This window comes from Ammospiza caudacuta, chromosome Z, assembly GCF_027887145.1.
Source record: "Ammospiza caudacuta isolate bAmmCau1 chromosome Z, bAmmCau1.pri, whole genome shotgun sequence".
NCBI lineage: Eukaryota > Metazoa > Chordata > Aves > Passeriformes > Passerellidae > Ammospiza > Ammospiza caudacuta.
In genome coordinates, this window is record NC_080632.1 from 46,993,292 (window position 1) to 47,012,175 (window position 18,884).

An 18,884-nucleotide genomic window follows, 5' to 3' on the forward strand; every position below is an offset into this window, starting at 1 on the left:
ACATAAACCACCTATTGTATTTTTGCTGGGAAACTTGTAGCTGAGGTCAGTATAGCAGAAAATAAAACTTGAAGGTTTCTGTGCTAGAATGAGGGTTGTGTTCTTTATCAAACTATTCACAGAGGATGGTGCCTGTTCAAATTTACATAAAGCATGCTAAAATGTATGTTAGGCTGTGTTCCATCATGTTTGCTGCTCCCTGTCAGTAGGAAGAAGCAAAATGTTTAATTTTGCATCATCAGAATGCTTGAATTTCGATACAAGCAGACTTTTTTACTTGGACTCATTAACATAACTTACTACTGTGGCAGTAGTTTTCCTTCTTCTCCCTGTGCTTGCTGCAGCCTGGCACCACCTTCCTTGATGTGGTTCAGGCTCTGCCATGCTTGGCACAGACAGAGCCCCTGGTGGGGATCTGGCTGGTTCCAGCACTACTTCTTCTAGCCCTGTGCCCTGGTCTGTCACCCTGCTGAGACCTAGTCTTCAGTCTGGCCTGGATTGTCCCCACAAAAATCAAGAGCCCCCAGAGATCAGTTCTGCCTTCTGTGTTCTGCCCTTCAGGGTTTGTCCCTTTGATAGTGGTGGTGCATGCAGAGAGCTGAGCATCTACCCAGGTCATGTGTATGGTTTGATAAATGTTTAGTAAAAGGAACCCATACAGCAAGGGCCAGGAAAGTGATGTGGTTTCATAGGGATCTCACTTGTTGACTGGCCCACAGTCATAGGCCAGTGATTTAACATGGTCAATTCCTCATTCATATAAGTTTATTTAATAATAAATCTGAAATAAATACTTGAAATTGTCTTAGATAATTTTTTGCAACTTTCCATTCAGAATTAATTAGATGCTATGAGTTGAGCAACTGAATCATTAGAAATGATTCACTGCTTTCCTTTCTAAGGATGTGAATTAGCACATGTTCTGCTTGCTGATGGAGTGCATTCTGCTTTAGGAAACCCATGGAGTATGGCTAGTGTGAGTGCAGACAATTACATGGTGCTAACTTTCTTTCTAAATTTAGAAGCTTCAGTTAGCTCTGATCTTATATTGTCTTCCCAGTGCCAGACCTGAGTGATAAGAAACTTGTGTTGCTGAAAAGATGAATGACATAAATGTCCTTTAATAGCATTTTGACTCAAATTTCCCCTTTTCCCAGCATGACTGAAAGCATCAATTATGGGTTCTCAATCATGGGAACGTTAGCAATAAAGTGTTGTCTTCTCAAGTCTCCATGATGATGCAATGATATTAATGGTTATTTTATGCCAGCTCACTTATGTTTTCTAAAAATTGTATAAAATTGAAGAGAGCTGGCAATGCGGGCAGGAGAGATGATGGAGATGTGGTGAGTTCATGGCAGTAGAAGTCTGAAACCTGTGACTTGCTTCACCACCCTCTTGGCTTCCCTCAGAAACTACCAGGGCTTAAAAAAGAAGGCCTTGGGCATTTGTTACAAAAATATACAATAAAATATGCTTTCAAGCCCCTGTATTTGGACTATGTACTTGTTGACTGTGCCTCACTGTATGTGGCTTTGTTCTGGTATTAGCCATGTGTGGCCCACGAGTAACTGCTTGGACCTCCAGTTCCTGACTGTGGAGGACTACAGATGTATGGGCTGGACATGATGTGGATGGTGTGCAGGCCCTGCCTCGCGAACAAGCCTAGTCAGAAAGCTATCCATTCTGACATAGATAAATGGAAGCTGTAGAAAAGTGACAGAAAGCAGAGTTCATACTATTCTCTGTGGGTGATATTCCTCTTCATGTCTTATTTCCAGTTATTTTAAAATGAAGCCATAAATCGAAAGCAGAATTCACATTGCGCATTTATCTCTTCTGCAGGCCCGAGGGGGACAGCTGGACTACTTTATCAGGATGGAGAGTGGAAGGTGTCTGACCATTGCTGAGCTCTTGTGTGAATGTATGTGTACTGCTTGAACAGGCAGGTGTTTTACATTGTCCTGGGATATATCATGTTTTTTTTCCATACTGTTAAGATCCATACTGGTATTCATCGGGTCTTGTTTTGACAAGTTGTATAATAGGATTTCATCTCTGGAGAGCCAGGATTTAGGCTGGGGATGCATTTTTGCTCATATTGGAACATAGGGTTTTTTATTTTATTTTAAATATAAAACCTCATTATGATAGCAGGTAATGTGAGGAGAGGAAGTAAGAGGAATTAAAGAAGGCACTGTGAACAAAGAAACATTTTTATCACCAAAACCATAGCAGGTAATAACAAGCAGGTTATCTGGAATGACATTCTAACCACTGAATCAATTAATCCTGAATGAAACTTTATCTATTATTGAGGCTGGGATGGTCTTACTATGTGTGGATTCTCTTTTGTCTGGTAGTTGGGTCAAACTCATAGTGAAGACTTTCCCCAGCGTGACGCCAGTCTAGATCTCTTTCCTCCACCTGGGTGCATATTTTCACAAAACTCTGGGAACTGAATGTCTCTAGGATCTCTGTTGCTCCACCAGTAACAAAAGCTGGCCAATAAGTGAAAATATCTTAGGAGGAGATGAAAGCAAAGCCACTGAAATGACCTATAGATAATACTTGGGAGAGCAGTCTGGTAGGAAAACACACAGATGATCATAAATTGGTTTGGATTGGAAGAGACTTTAAAGGTTATCTTGTTCCAACTCATGGGCAGGGACACCTTTCACTAGACCAGGTCATCCCATCCAACCTGGCTGTGAACACATTCAGGGATCCAGAAACAGTGAACTTAGTTAGGAAATTAAGCTGTGAAATGGTCTGGCTGGCTTCTGGCACATGTGGCCAGGATGTCTTGAGGTGTGGGTTTGGCTCTAGCCCCAAGGGAACTCATCAAAATGCCTGCTCACAGCTAATTCACTCTGTGAGATCTCACAGGTTGGTGTGATGGAGGGTGGCTGGCTGGCTTGCTTAAGGGAGGGGGTTTGTGGAGTTGCTGGGTACCAAATAAGGTGTCTTCTCCTAGTGTTGAGGAAGGAAGGGAGCCTGAGGGGTTAGTTCTTGTTGGAGAAACAATGGAAATGGAAATGAACAGTAGAAATGCTGCAGGGGAGATCCTGACGAAATCAGCAGTTGAATTAAAATGGAGGTGCTCTGATGAACTACTTATTGCTTCCTTTTCTTTCATAATCTGATCCTGCCTACAGCTCTGAAATAATGTTTTTGTACATCTCAGCTTGCTTCATCTGCTCCCACTTGCTGTTTGGCAAGGCTGAGTGTTTTCATGACTGGGCTGCAGAGTACTAAGCTCTTGGCACAGCTGATAGCTGGGATCAAGAATTGCTTTGCATTCTGGCTTGGCAGGCTACGCTTCCTCTCATTGCAAATCCTGTTGGTTTTTGCCACCCAGGCTTGTTCTTACCTGGCTGAGTGTATCTCCCTCCACCCAGCTAATGGTGCAGCATTACGTTTCCAGCAGCGAAAATTAGCCCTTGCAAGAAGCATTGCTCAGCACTGCTTCTCTCCCAAGTGGACCAAGTGGAACCTGTGGGTCAGGTGACTACAAACACATCCTTTCTTACTTGACAAGTGACAATCCTTCTCTAACAGAGCTTCCTTAACTTTTGGAAAGTCTAGAGCACTCTAGTTATATTTCACAAAACCCTCTCTGGTACTCTCTTTGTTTCAGGCAGTAAAAACTATTAAGAAAGGGGTATGGTCAGCCAGATGATTCCCCAGATAATTGTGGAAACATGTTTAATCTTATGTTGCTGTGAGCCCCCTGACTGTTTCTTCATGCCAGTAGTCAGAACATTTATCATAACTCCTCTGAATTATCTCAGCATGCAATCATGTCAGGCAGAGCAAGAGTCTCCCTTTGAAGTGACCTTTCTTTCAGTGGATTTAGCAAAGAAAAGGAGAAAGGATTTCAGTAAAGATTATTGAAACAACCTGCGATCAGTGAGCTCACTCACAGTGTATGCTTCTGCTTGAACTGTTGCACTCAGACAGCAGCAAATGATGGGTGGCTTGCTAGGATCATAGATGATGAAGAGCGGGATCTGACATTGGCATCTGCAAGTGTGGATGCTCTGAAACCAACAGAGTGGCCTGTTTTGTCAAATCTGGATCTGGTAGTGAATACAAAGACATATGGGATGTGGAAGAGGAAGATTACCAGAAGTCAGGAAATAGCACTGGACTGAGTAGTTAGTCCATACTGGAGATGATCAAGCTGCTCTCTGTCTCCTGATAAACAGTAACTGGGGTTGTGAGCTAAGGGAGATGACATGTCTCAGTCCTTCTAGAGTAGCATATTAAGAAGGCTCATTTTTCTCATGGCTGAACCAGCTGGACGCACTTAAAATGTGCTATGGCCTGGAGAGCTTGAGTATCAAGCTATAAAGAACACAGTGACAGGCAGGCTGGAAGGATGGTGCTAGGTTTGGCTGTGCTCAGAGCTGGTTGAGCATCCTGCAGCTCAGCCTGAGTGTGCTGTGGTCAAAGGCTCAGCCAGAGCAAGTGCATCCTGCATGGATGTAGATGGATCCTTGCTCAGCTCAGCATCAGGCTACTGTGAGCACACCCTTCCCAATGTGGTGTAGCGGAAGAAGGTAATTCAGGCCTGTTCCTCACTTTGATCTACCCTGTAGACATATCTGGGACAGTGCTGGTATGAAACTCACTTCAGCCTTGCCAGCTGCTTCAGATTCTTCCAATGAAGGTGGGATCATCAGAGGAGTGATAGAATCTCACCTGGGGATGTGTTAGCCCTATAGACTCTGGAGATGCAGCTGCTGGAGAAACATGAAGCTGCAGAGGGGATACAGTGATGAGGGTGGCAGAGGAGCACAGACATCTGAGCTGCTGAGAGAGAGATTTCAGCTCTGATGGTAGCCACATTGCACAAGAGGATCTAAGGAAAAGTCAGGAATGTAACTGGGACAACTTATATGTGTTGTAGCTTTGTATTATCTGCAGCACTGAGACAGCAACGTTCCTCCCACTGTAGGTATTCCTTGTCTGAAACTTTAGCAGTGTTACCAATAATAGCCAAGACCAATCCTTTTTGCTCACTTCCCCCACAGAAATTGGCCTGTTACAGCCATACAGAGTGCATAAATGTCTGTGTTTTTGTACCTCTCATCAGGATCTATGGACCAATTTCCATTGGAGATGTAGAAGCCATCCAGGTGGAGATGTAGAAGCACTTATTTAAAAAAAAATTATTAGAAATGACAGCCAGCATAGAGAGAAGAGATGCCATGGAGGGTACCTTTGAGAGGCCTCTGCCTCTCTGCATTCACCCTTTATTGAACTTCAGAGAAAACCTACATATGAAAGGTATATTTTTGATATTTCTTATAAAAGAAATCTTCTCTTGGAGCTTGTGCTTGTTGGAAAACCCCAGCCTAGGAGACAGAGCATCAGGAAACCCGATTCCAGTAGCTCAGTGACTTTCAGTGCTACTTCTCCCTTTTTCCCTTGCTCTCTTTAGTGGACATGCCAAACTGAGAGTGAGTTTGGCATAGTTCTTGGGCATCCTGACACCACAGGAACTGAACTAGGCAGAGAAGCTCACCTCACTGTAGTGCTGCCACGCCAGAGATGTGCTGTGAGCAGGACTTGGAGGCAGCCAGGAGGCAGAGAGGGACTAGGAGTGAACCTGAGAGATGGAGCAGGTTTTGTTTCTGAAGGCATGGAAGACCCAACCCCGTTCTACATTCTTTGGGAGTGCACCTATTAAGTGTAGCTCACTGAAGGGCCTTGTTTCATTTGCCTGCATGTTTTGACAGTGTGAGTTGTTACCGGGTTTTATTTGTGCTCTTTGGGGTTTCATTGGTTCACAGAGACCAAGCCCTCAAGGCACATGACAAGGGATATGAGCTAGAAAGACAAGCAGCCTCATATTGCCAGAAGTCACGTTTCTTTATTGTAAACATGTGGAAATTCTTTGCTAAAAACACAGTATTGGAAAAACAAACTTTGATGGAAACTAGATACAGGAATGACTGAGCCAATACAGTTCATATGAAAATAAAAAGTACTACACCAAAGAAAGACAGGAACTTTCTTTGTTGTCATGCACTGATTTGAAACATTGTAATTGTGAATACAATTACAGTTTGTGTTTTTCCTGAAGTTTACAAGATTCTAGCTGGTCCTTTTTTTCTCCTTTTGTTGTGTCTCCTTATGCTTCTTGGTTTTGGAAATTACTGCAGAAGAAGCCATGAATTATGAGAAATATTTTTGTTACTATATTTCTGGCCAGGCTGAAATAAAGTATTTTCAGAATCTTTTCTGTAAGAAAAGGCATGGGGTGATGTCATTTTTCTAAACCAGGTGGTTTTGGATACTTGAAAACTATGCTTCAGGTCCTGGTTGCTCTGCAAATAAAATCACAGGACTCTGTATGTTGGAATTTTGTACTACCTGCTTTACTGAGCCATACATTGCACATGCAACTATTTAACATGGACTAAATTTCCATTTACATGACAGCCTCTTTGCCATTTGGGCAATGCAGTACAATACTTAACACTGATGTGTGTACAGACACAGAGCTGCACACACAGGCATGCATTTACCTCTAAAATATATGCATGATACATCTATATCTAGATATATATTTTACAAAGAAATTCAGACAGCAAGTACAAAAGTTTTTTGTAAACATGGTCATTGTGGTGTTCTCCTCTTGATACCAGTGAGAGGATGGTCAAGTGAAGAATCAAGGGTCAGCCCCTTTTTGTGGTGTATGTACTGTTAACACAAACATCCTACTCTAAATGCTGATCATATGGAAATCAGTGCCAGTTCTGTCATTGATTCCAGAGCAATGAGGATTTGGCCCAAAATCTCAATTTACACCACCTTCTTAATGATTTTGTCTATTAAATTTAAATTGCTGGAGACTATAACATAAACATGGGGGGTAAAAAAAATAATAAAATGGTTTAATTTATTTCTGGGTCCATCAAACATTTGTGCTGATAGCAATTTGATGTTCTTAGTTTTCATTTTAAAATAAACAAAAACACTGCGATGGGTAATTTCCTAATTTCCTGTTAATAGAGTTTAAATTGAAAAGCATTTTTCAGTGGGAGAGCTGCTCATTAAATTTGTAGATAGCAATTTTGTTCCATTTTAAGCTCTTCTCTTCTGGCTGGAGATCCTTGAGTAATAAGGCATTTGCAGTTTCTTTAACAATACATCAAAACAACAGAATTCACATTTCCACATACATCTGTAAAGATGTTAAAACTGTATTTTGTTGTGACAAAGAAGAGCAAAATGAATAGGTTACAAGAGATAACCTGCAGCCCCTCCCCAGCCTTGAAACACATGTCTATTTCTTCCCTAGGTGGTGATTCACCTGTGTTAGTCCACAAGCAGAGGACTACTCAAAATGAGGGCCCCAGCTGAGCCATGACCCTTGGTGAAGGTAGGACAGAATCATACCCATGACCCTGGGTACATATCAGATCTGCAGGTTCTGTGGTCCGAGTTTCACCTAATTTAGAGCAGGGGGAAGAGAAAACTTGGGGACCAGGAGATGACACCCCTCCATTGTACTGGTGCTCCAATGTTAGCTAGGCTGTGCAGCTGGATTGCTGGGCAGGATAACTGTGTGAGCTCATAGGGCAGTGGGACCTATACATATTTGAAATCTTTAGTTTATCTATATACACTTCATCTTTCCCTCCTTGGAATCATAGCTATACATACACGGATCTTTTTGTATATGTATCTGTATCCATATCCATTCACATATATGTAAGTATATGTGCTCAGTAAGAGGTAGGCATTTCTTGCTGCTGCTGAAGCTGTGGAGATATCTGGTGGGATATTTGAGATATCTGGTGGGATATCCCAGTAGATGTTGGGATGGGCAGGTAGTGGGCCTAGGTGCAGGACTGCTGCAGGATTATGCCAAACCACAGGCCCAATAAAATCCTAGTGTGAGGTGGTCCTCCTGAAGTGAATGGAGGCTCTAAAGCCAATACTTCACATGGTATGAGCAAGATATTAAAAGTGAATTGATTAGAAAGTAGAAATCCTGGTTAACAGTGACCATGGAAGGAGAAATAGGAAGAGTAGATGGCATTTTAATGGGGCTTTAGTTTAGCAACACATTTTGTTCTCTTAGGGAGTGATGCAGTGTAAAAGTGATTCCTTGATTCCAAATTTATCTGCTTTATTGGTTTTGTGCCACTGCTGTAATTTTATTGATTTTTTCTTTTAACAGTGGTTCCATAAGAGGCCTCTTAAGCTAAAACATATAGTGAGTAAAATCTTCTACATCCATTTCACTTTGCAAGTCAGCCTCCTGTGTTTAAATTTGGTGTTCTGACATGCACTTTAAGGCTTATTATAAATGGCCATTATGTGGGAATAGGGGAGGGAGAATTCTGTCCTTGAGGCTTATTTTTGATGTCTCTGATTTGAGATTATTACCACAGTGGGTTTCATCAGTCATGTTGGATATGCAGTAAGTGACCTCAGCTGTTTGGAAGCCATTAATCAACAAATCATGAACAAGATAAAAGTGTCTCTTTCTGTGTCTTTTGAGTGTGAGGGACGGTGCCTGATTGTTCCTGAGACAATATAATCAGAAGAAAATTGCTGCTGATTTCTTTAGGAGTCAGTGTGGTTTTATTTTTCTGGTACTAAGCTTTCCTAGTGAGCATGTGAAATTTTGTGGGCTGATATCAAGGGATATTTTCTTGGCTGCTCACTCACTGCAAAGAAGTTCAAAGACTGGAATGTCTTGATTTTATGAATGTGAGCAAGTTGTTTAGGAGATTTTGCCTGTGACCTTGAAGTGAAGCAAGTGCACAAAGGGTGTTGCTTGGAACCCTGATTTTTAAATATGAAGAAACACAAAATCCCCAACAATTCTGCAAAAGCATTTGAACGTTATTGTATCTCCCATTCTGAAGAGGTGCAGGGAGCCAGGGAATTATGTTTTATTATTGGGGATATGGCCTGAGGGAATGGCAGGAAGCTGTGTCCTGACACGCATAGGTTTAGGTTCAATATTTTAGGAAAAGCTTTTTTGTTCAGAAAGTGGTTGGACACTGGAACAGACTTCCCAAGGAAATGGTAATGACAGGAGGCTGGCTAGAGTTCAAGAAGCATTTGGAAAACACTGACAGGAATGTGGTTTGAGTCTTGGAGGTGTTCTGGGCAAAGCCTGGAGTTCCCTTCCTAGTCAGGATTCTATGATTGTAAACTATGATATACAGTCCACTGGTTTTTGGTGTTGATGGTCCAAAGCACAGACTGCTTAAGAGATTCCTTTTATTAGGCCTTCCAAGCTCAGTTCAATTTTCCTGGTGTATGTATTTATATTTTACCTTTAGCAGAGTTAGATGTTAAAATCTTTTCAATCTTAATAATTTGCAATGGGCTTTTGTAATGTGTCAGCTGCTTATGAAAATGTTTTACACAGCAATTCTGTCTGATAGAAGAGGGATATATATCAGGAAAACTTGATTTGAACCATCTTGAAATGGATTGTGCAAGCCTGTAACACGACTCAGTGACATGCACTCACTCTGATGCATTTTTAAAACACTTGCAAGTCAAACTCTCAGCCACTGCAACATTGTGCAGCTCTTCCTTGCATTTCCAGTATTTGTTCCATAAATACTTACTAATCTGTGCCAAAGAAGTCTTCAAAGAAGTCTCATCCGTTCCTCCTGAAATCTCTGGATTTCTTTCAGTATTGTACAGTTTAGAAGTGGGCCTCAAACCCTGGCATGCCTGTGTTCACAGCACAACTTTTGGAAAAGTCAGATTCACAGGGTAACCAATAACCTCTACAACAGAGGGAATGCAGACAATTTGTCCTTGTTTCCAACAGGAATGTACCAAGAAACACAAGAAAGTCAAAATGATGGAAGTTGTAAACAATTTAGCTTTCTAAGTACCTTTATCTCACTTTCTTTATGGAGTTAAATGATCTGCAGTGAATGATGTGTATAAACCACTTTATCTGCTATTGGGTGATGCATTGCAAATGAGTTAACAAGTTTCTAGGGAAGGGGCTGTTGAATATCTACGTGTGTGTGTGCACTGTCTAACAGAATGGTTTCTAAGGATTACCACAGCAGTTATGAATTCTCCATGCCTGCTAAAGTTGCTAAAGCTCAAATAATAATATACAGATACAACACCACATCCATACTTTTGTGTCGGAGACTCCTGAAACAAAGACACAGTGCTGGCAGAGCAAGCGCACTACTAAATAAAGTGGGTTTGCATTATACATGTTAAAACCATGACATACAGTACACCTACTCACCCATGAAGACTGGCGATAAAAAGGGAGAGGGAACACTAAGATTTCTGGTGGTAATTTTAGAAATCAGAAAGTAATTCAGCTAAATTGCAGATTTGCTAATGCATTCTGTGGCTGATGAAATTCTGCTGTAAATTACTGAATTACATATACTTGTGAGTGCATGCATGAAAATCATAGTAAGTATAATTGGGTTGTCCTACAGACCGGTAAATGTGCTTCCTTCTCTGACTGGCATGGGAACTCAAGATCACTAGAAGGTAATAAAGTTAAATCTTTGTCTTCTAAACACTTCTGCATGTGCTCAGCTTTAAGGCTGTGTCTATATCTGTTGCTGTTAATGGCACTCCTCAAGCGCTTAGAGGTGAATTGTTTGTAAAAGCTGTGGGCTAACAGCATCCCAGTACTGGACCAAAAGAGAAGAAAAAACAGTGTATCCCAAAATGTACCATGTTAATTCAATAAATGTATTTAAATTTAAATTATTTATAATATTTCAGAGTATATTAGTAACTGTTCTGTAACATACTGACAATAGTAATGAAGTCTGAGTAACTCAAGGTCTGATTACATCATCTTGCTATGAGGTTGTGCTTAGAAGAGAAAGCACCAATGTAAGTTCAAACAACAAAATATTATTCAGCAAAAAAGTGCCAGTTGCACTAGATTTCTAAAACTTTTAGGAATATTGAGTAGCAAGTATCTCTGCTTGTCTTACTAGATGTGGGTATTTAAGTTAAATGGATAACTTGGAGTCTTGATTTACTTGCAGTATTTGTGGTAAGAGAAGCAGACTGTCTTTCAATTTGTATTTCTTGTATTCAGAACCCATAGAAACCTCCCAGATTTGGTCCCCATCACTTTCTTTGTGGAAGAGGCTTTGCTACTCTTGTGTTGACTGGGTTGGAGAAGCATAAACTAGACCTGCCATACACATGGTGTTGTGGCATTGATTGTCATAGCTGTGAAGGCTAGTGGTAGTTCCAGCTGGGATTTGGTAAGGTAAACTGATGGTGAGTCCAGGGATTTGTCTGGACTGACCTGGGTGATGAGCACCATGAAGAAAAGATTTCTGTCTCAGCAAGCAAAGGCCAGATCCCCAGAAAGGCATCTGTCTTCCTACCAAAGTACCAGCGTGGTGAAAAAGGCTCTCATGGCTGATGGGCAGCAGTGGTTGAGATGGCTTCCCTTGCTTTTCTTGTCTACTTTGTAGTGCTGTCCTTCACCTCCTCCCTGGTGCTGTCATAAAGAGGTCACCAATATGTATCCTTTACGTAGATCAAAAAGAAGGAAGATATGACCTGTCAAGCACATTGCCAGTTGTTTTAAGATGTTTCTGATTAATTATTCTATTTTAGCCATTTCAGTGCTCAGCAGTCTTCATTTGTTAGTGTTGATAATGGAAGTCCATGCCTTGCCTGAATCTGAGTTATTTTGACCAACAAATGTGGGTCAATTTGAATCAATAGAAATGCCATTAACATCCCAGTACTGTGGAAGATAATATGAACATTTCTCATGCATTCAGTTTATTAAAATTTGCTAAAGTGTGAAATATGTATGACTAGTAATGATGTTTTAATCTTTCACCAAGGTAACAATTGAAAGCTGATTGATTCCATTCAGTAATTATAAAATCAAAATGATGGAAGATTGTAATCAAGAAGGATTCTGTCTCATACTTTGTCATGCCTCCATGCAAGATAAAATTCTTATTTGTAACATCTCTTTTATCTGAAAAGAAATCAAACTCCTATTTGCCAAGTTTAATGCGCCTGGCTAGTTGGACAGGAAACTTTTTTATAAAACTCTGGTGAGAAGAAAAAAGCAGCCTGCATCCACAAAAGCTGCCAGTTTTCCAGGAGAATGCCATGGAAGACAGTATCAAAGGCTTTACTAAAGTGCAGATAGACCACATCTACAGTCTTTCCGTCATCCACCAGGCAGGTCACTTGGTCATAAATAGAGATCAGGTTGGTCAGGCTGGGCCTGCCTTTCACAGCCCCCTGCGGGCTAGGCCTGATCCCTTGGTTGTCCTGTATGTGCTGTAATCTTACAAGAGGATCTTTATTCCATAACCTACTCTAGTACTGGGGCCAGGCTGACAGGTTGTAGTTCCCCAGATCCTCCCTCTGGGCCTTTTTGTGGACAGGCATCACGCTGTCCAGCTTTCAGTCATCTGGGACCTCCGTAGTTATCCAGGACTGATAATGATGGAGAGCAGCTTGGCAAGATCTTCTGCCACCTCCCTCCTTAGATGAATCTTATCTGGTGCTGTACCCTTATGAATGTCTGAATTGCTCAGCAGGTCACTAACTACTTGTTCCTGGATTTCAGGGGGTCTTTTCTGCTCCCTATCCCTGTCTACCAGCTTACAGGACTGGTTGACCTGAGGACATTTAGTCTTTCTTTGAAAGACTGAGGAAAAGAAGGCACTTGTGGAGCCTCAGTCGGCCACTCATGGAATACATCTGCCTCTTCATTCAGGTTGTGTAGTCTGTAAACAGACTCCCACCAGTGTATCTGCCTTGTTAGCCTTCCCCCTGATTCTTATTCGTAGCCACTCAACCTTGTCATCACTGTCCTTGGGCTCTGTGCAGTGAAACTCTCCCTAATGAACAAAGCCACTACATGGCCTCTGCTTCCCTACCCGACCCTTCTGAAGAGCCATTATAACCATCCTGGCAGCACTCCAGCCATGTAAGTCATCCCACCAACTTTCAGTGATGGTGACTGTCACAGCTTTCCTACTGCCAATGGCTTCCTCCTGCTTGTTGTTCCTCCTTTGTTACCCATACTGTGTGCCCTAGTGTGGGTGCTCTTCAGCTGGGCTACTGACTTCACCCCCAGTGCTGGCATGCCCACTCTAGGCTTATCTCTGCTGAGCCTGGTTTTACCATATTCTCCCTTCAAACTTGGTTTAAAACCCTCTCAAACACTCATGCCAAATCACTGGCTAGAATCTTTTTCCCTCTTTGAGACAGTCAAACTCGATCTCTTTCCAGCAGGCCTGGCACCATATACAACACTCTGTGAGCAAAAAAGCCAAAATTCCACTGATGGCACCAGACTTTAAGCCACATATTGATCAGGGCGCTGTTCCTTTTGGCATTCTTGCCTGCTACTGAAGGAATTGAGGAAAACAACATCTATGCTCCTGTCCTTAGAACCAGTTATCCCAGTGCCCTGAAGTCCCTTTTGATTGTCCCCAGACTTTTTGCCGACCTGGGCAACAACAGTGAATAATAATCAGTGTGCTGACTCAGTTCATGAAATTCAGCCTCACCCAGGCTCCAGGGAGGCAGCAGATTTCCCTGTGGAATGGGTCCTTTTGGCACATGGGAGCCTCAGTTCCCCTCAGAAAGCAGTCACCTAGAAAACACCAGAGATTTGCCTTTTCTATGATCAAGGGGGATACACCATTTAAAATGTCAGGAAATAAATAAAAAAAAAAAATTAAAAATCAAGATTTCTTTGGTTTTCTAGTGACTCAGCAAAAGCAAAATCTGGCCCTATATTTTTAGAAATAAGGAAATTTTAAATTCTTTTCAAGTGCAGCTTCTCACTGCAATATTTTGCTTGATGCAGGTTAATAGCTGACTGCTAAAAAAGAGGAATTCTCTGTTTCAGTTATCTAATGGGATTTTTTGGCAAGTTGCTTGTTAGAAGGATTATTTTCTTTAACAATATTGCTGTAGGAATGCATCTTCTAAATAGCCTGCTACATTATTTTGACATGACCTTCATGTCTTTTGAACTTAAAATTTCTGGAGTTCTTTTTCTCCCGTTGGGACGCAGTGTTGTTGGGTGTGCTTTTCCTAATATATCTTGATGGATGATCAGGAAAAAAAGCTGGTGTGTCCAACGGCTTGATAATTTCAGGATCAAAACAGATTTTATGTGTTGATTTTCTTTCACTTGCTGATGCATTTGTTTAACCAAGCAGCTGGTGCATAAGATCTAGCCGGCAGCACACAGAACACATTAGGAGAACAAAGGGAATGTGAGATTAAACCAAAAAGAGGCAAGAGCAGCATTTCCTCACTGTTGTGCATGAAGGCAGGAGCTGCTCCAAGACGATGCAAACTCAATTTTCTTATTGGACTTATGGCCTCTTCCCCCATCAGATTATTCAAAGGTAAATTTGCTTTTCACTCTCTCAGAAAGACTATTTTCTCCTCAGTGGTATATTCATTTATTAGTAACATTATTTGTAAAATGCTAACATCATTGGCTGCACTGTTATGATGTTATCTCTATGTGCTTCTGTGAGAATATAACAATGTCATGAAGAAAAATGATGTAAAAATGATTGTGGGTACATAAAATGGGATTGACAAAATGCAATAAATCACTGCTGGGCTGAGGAACAGACCTGCATGTGTAATGAAATACTTCAGCATTACATCATCGTTTATGTAACATCTGTCAGAGCCTTGTATTTCAGTGCTGCTTTGAATCAGGATAATTTTTTTCTCTCCAATAAAAGAGAAAAACAAGCCTCTAGGTTTTGCACATAGAAAACTGTAAAGAAAAAAAACCACCAACCCTTAAAATATCCGTTTTAATTTCACCCTGAGTAGTTTTGCCATCTCCAACTGGATGCAAATAATGTAATGACTGAGATGCATACAAAAGAATTAGCATCCTACAGAACGTTTTCAGTTTTATAAGAGAAATGTATTTTTAATATGAAGGGTATTTTTTGACATTATTTCATCCAAGAAGAGTTTTTCTAATTTACATTATTATACATATATTGAAAAAGTCTGGAACCGGACTTTTAACAAAAAAACAGGTGTGAATTTGTGAATTTTATGTACTTTAGTGTTATCCACTTTGTGAGTTTTTTAAATTTTTTTTTCAAAGGAGAATTGAATTATCTTTATTGTGGACTTCTGATCTTGTCTCATGCAGACATGTGGGTGCTACATTAGTGTGGATTCCTCCATCCCATGCTGCCAGCAGAGTCTTTCTCTTCCCTAGGGTGGATCATTCTGCCCTGTTCACTTGTGGTGCCAGGCAGGACAACATGATGTGCTCCTGTGTGGTGAGGATTAGTGGAAATGTATTTAATTGGCTGTTGAAATAGATTAAATCAGAAATGTGTCTGCTGCAGAGGTGTCTGGATGACACACTCACCTGTCTGAAATCAGTAGAAATCTTGCCATTAGTTTCTAGGGCTCTTGGCTGTTGCTTTGTGCCCCTTGCCTCTGAAGCCTTTGGGAGGTCCTGGTGTGGTGGTGGTGGTGGTGCTGTGAGGGTGCTGCTACAGGGTCCAAGCTGCTAGCCCTCTCAGCAGCTGCGTCGCCTTCCCCAAACTTTTGGTGAGTGACAGCTGCCCAGAATGCAGTGCTGGGGCATTGACAAGAACTTGATGTACCTAAAAATAGGCTTGCTTTATTTTTTTCAGTACTAGGAGGAGATAGAACAGATTGTCAAAAATAAATCACTGTTTATTTACTTCCTTTTTGTTTATCAAATACCATACAGATAAGCCATGGTTACTGCATCTCTCAGGGATCTTCGTATGGTATATTTATCCAGCAGTGTAGGACTGGCTGCCACACACATAGAGCTGGTTGTTACAGCTATTTTACTTCCCCTCCATATTTTCCCAAGAATGGTAGATCTTGATATACATCAACTAAAATTTTATATCTGAGTTTGTTTTCTGATAGCAGAAAAGGCAAAAGGAAGAGGAACAGTCCCAAAACAGCAGTTACTGAAAGCTTGATGAGGTGCAGGTGTCTGGAGTGCTTTTTTCTCTTTCTGAGCAATTGTTTGGGTAACTGAAAATATTATTTCCTTCATTTTGTAAACTAGCAGTGACTTCTATTGATTACATTTGGAGGAGAGAGGTCCTGAAGAGCATGAATATCATTGAAAGTAGTACTGTATAAAACTGGCAAAGGCAGAAGAGGGAAGCAGTGGCCATATTATTGAAGGTTAAGATTCTGAGTCAGGATGTCTAATTCCTACTGCTGATTTTCCAGCAGATGACTTAGGGAAAAAAAATCACTATCAGGGGTGAAAACTGGCCATGTACAGGGCCACAATGACTCTTTTTGGCAGCTGAAGCAAGAGTGGGGTGGTCTAGGATGGAAACCATTCTTTCCAGCACCTGAGGATTTTGGATAAATATGCTTTTCCCTTACAGAAGTATCAGGGCAATGTACCAATGAATTATGGGTTTCCAAGGGCAAGAAGAAACATTTTTACATCTCAGAGGCATGACCATGATATCTTTGATCCTGGACATTGCAGGAGTGGAAGCAGAGGGTCAGGTTATTGAGCAGGGATAGTGTAAGGTTAGAGAATAAGTGCAGGTGGAAGCTAAGACCATCTTGAGGTGAAAATTGAGTTGTGCTAATGCCATCTCAACCACTCCCTCTCCTGTAATGAAAAATAAATGACAGACCTTTGCAATGAGGTGATATCTTCCCACAGGACTTCCCACAGAACACCAAGGGAGACGTCCAGTGAGTTTAGCAGCTCCTTCACATTTGCAGTTTCTACCCTCACGCTGTGTAATGGCCACAGTTTGAACAGGTCAATAGAAGGTGAAATTATCTAATGTTGGTAAGGTTGTCTTAGTCCCCTGGGAAAGATAAGCTGACAATGCAAGAATATCTCTAAGCATCATTAACAACTGGCTTCCAAGGAGCAAGTCCTTTGCTAAATATTGTCTGAATGGAAGGTGATTTTTTGAATCTCTGGTTTGTCTCAAATTTGGCAGCCGTGTCAAAATTGAGGCTAGTGGGCACAAGCCTATATGGTCAAAGACAATCTCTAATTCAGTGTATGGCAAGGATTTTGGGCAGTCCTTTACTGTATTGTGCAGGACAGAGGATTTTACTCTTTCATGGACCAATAATGTGTTCAGGATTTAGTCGAGCACTACAGCAGTACTGATACACACCACTGGGACAAGAAAATGAGAATGCCCAGTCTGTCAAGAAGATGCAAGCAATTCTGGAGAAGTGAAGGCAGTCACTCAGTGGGGAAAAGGGCTGAAGTGGTGCCTAGGTGGTCAGAGGCACCAGAGTTGGTTCATTACTGCTGCTGGCTGAGACACCCCATTCCTCACAATCCCTAGTGTCCTGTAACTTCACAGCAAGGGCAAGATGCCTGTGTGATTTCACTCTGTATATGAGGAGATGAAGAATGGGTTTTTCCATTTCTATCAGCTTCTGTCTGTAATAACTTTGCAGCCATGCCACCTGTTGGGATGTATGACTACCTACCATTTGCTTGTGTGATGTCTGGTTGAAATTAAGCATGTGTTGATGCTAGGGTCCAGGAACTTCCAGGCTGGCATCTCTTAAAATGGATCCCACTCTCTGAAGTCCAGGGAATGGCTTGAGGTTCCCCTCAGCTCCACCTGCTCCTTTACTGAGCATGGGCAGCTGTCCACCATCACTGCCACTGCTGTCTCCCTGGACAAAGGACTGTAAGTAATCACTGTGGCCACATGAGCCTGTGGAATCAGGAAAAGTAACCAACCAGCCTTTGACCATTGCTCAGCAATCAAAGCTTTGAATAATCTTACTGAGTTAATCCACCACCTAGCAAATCTTTTCCTGCTGATAAAGGAGCAGTAATGATTACAGGGAATGAATTATGTAGAGGATGTATACTAATGGCATTTCAGATTTGTTTTTTTTTTACTTCTTGACAGCTGTTTAGCATTTCACAGATGCACATATTGATAATTTTTCCTGTCATTTTTACATCATAAAGCCTCACTTATTTCATAGATCTTCTATTTAATTCAGCCAAGCTGAAGCTCAGTTACCTATTTAAAAAGCAGATTGTGGGCAAACAAGGCTTGGAAGGTTTCTTCTTAGAAGAAAAATGGATTGGTTGAATCACAGCTGATGTATGACTATGCCTCCATCCGGCTGTGCTCCCTGCTTCCCTTCCTCACGATTTTGTGGAGCTGTAAGGACAGGGGAAAGGAAAAAGAAGGCAAATCTTCCATCTCCTACACTGGCCTGTGCCCATGCTCCCTATTCTCACTAGGTTGACAGGATTCTTCTGGCAGGAGAAGTATTGAAGTGAATGGCTATCTTGATCAGTTGTTAGACTAAAGATTACCGCCAGCACACCATATCAGGTCCATGCAAAATATTCAGAGAATTTCTGCTGCCTAAGTTTGTTTCTGCCTTGTTTCTTCTCTGTGCTGACTGCTCAGGGCAACCTTTATTAAGACTGCTGGGCTGTTCCTGATTGATCTTATATTGTGTTTTTGTGTTTTGTTTCCTTTGTTTCCTGGTGGTGTCCACATGCCAAATTATTCCAAATTTATTGCAGATGATGTCAGAATCATAGAATTATTTGAAAACAATAAGCTTGGGTTATATAGTTTGGTTATTTTTCCACTTTGTTCTCTGCTATTTGGTGGTTTGCTTCCAATGTTCCTTCCTGCTGACTTCCAATAGAGGTTTCTTGCTTTATAAACAACTGAATTGATTTCCAATATAGACTTTTACTTCCCTGAAAACAGATCTTCTCTGGGGAAATTGGCAGTTCTCTCTGTATGCATTTTCCTATTTTGTGGGATCTCAGCACCTCAGGATGGAGGTGCAGAGAGGCCGAGACCACCCTTGGGGGGCTCGGGAAT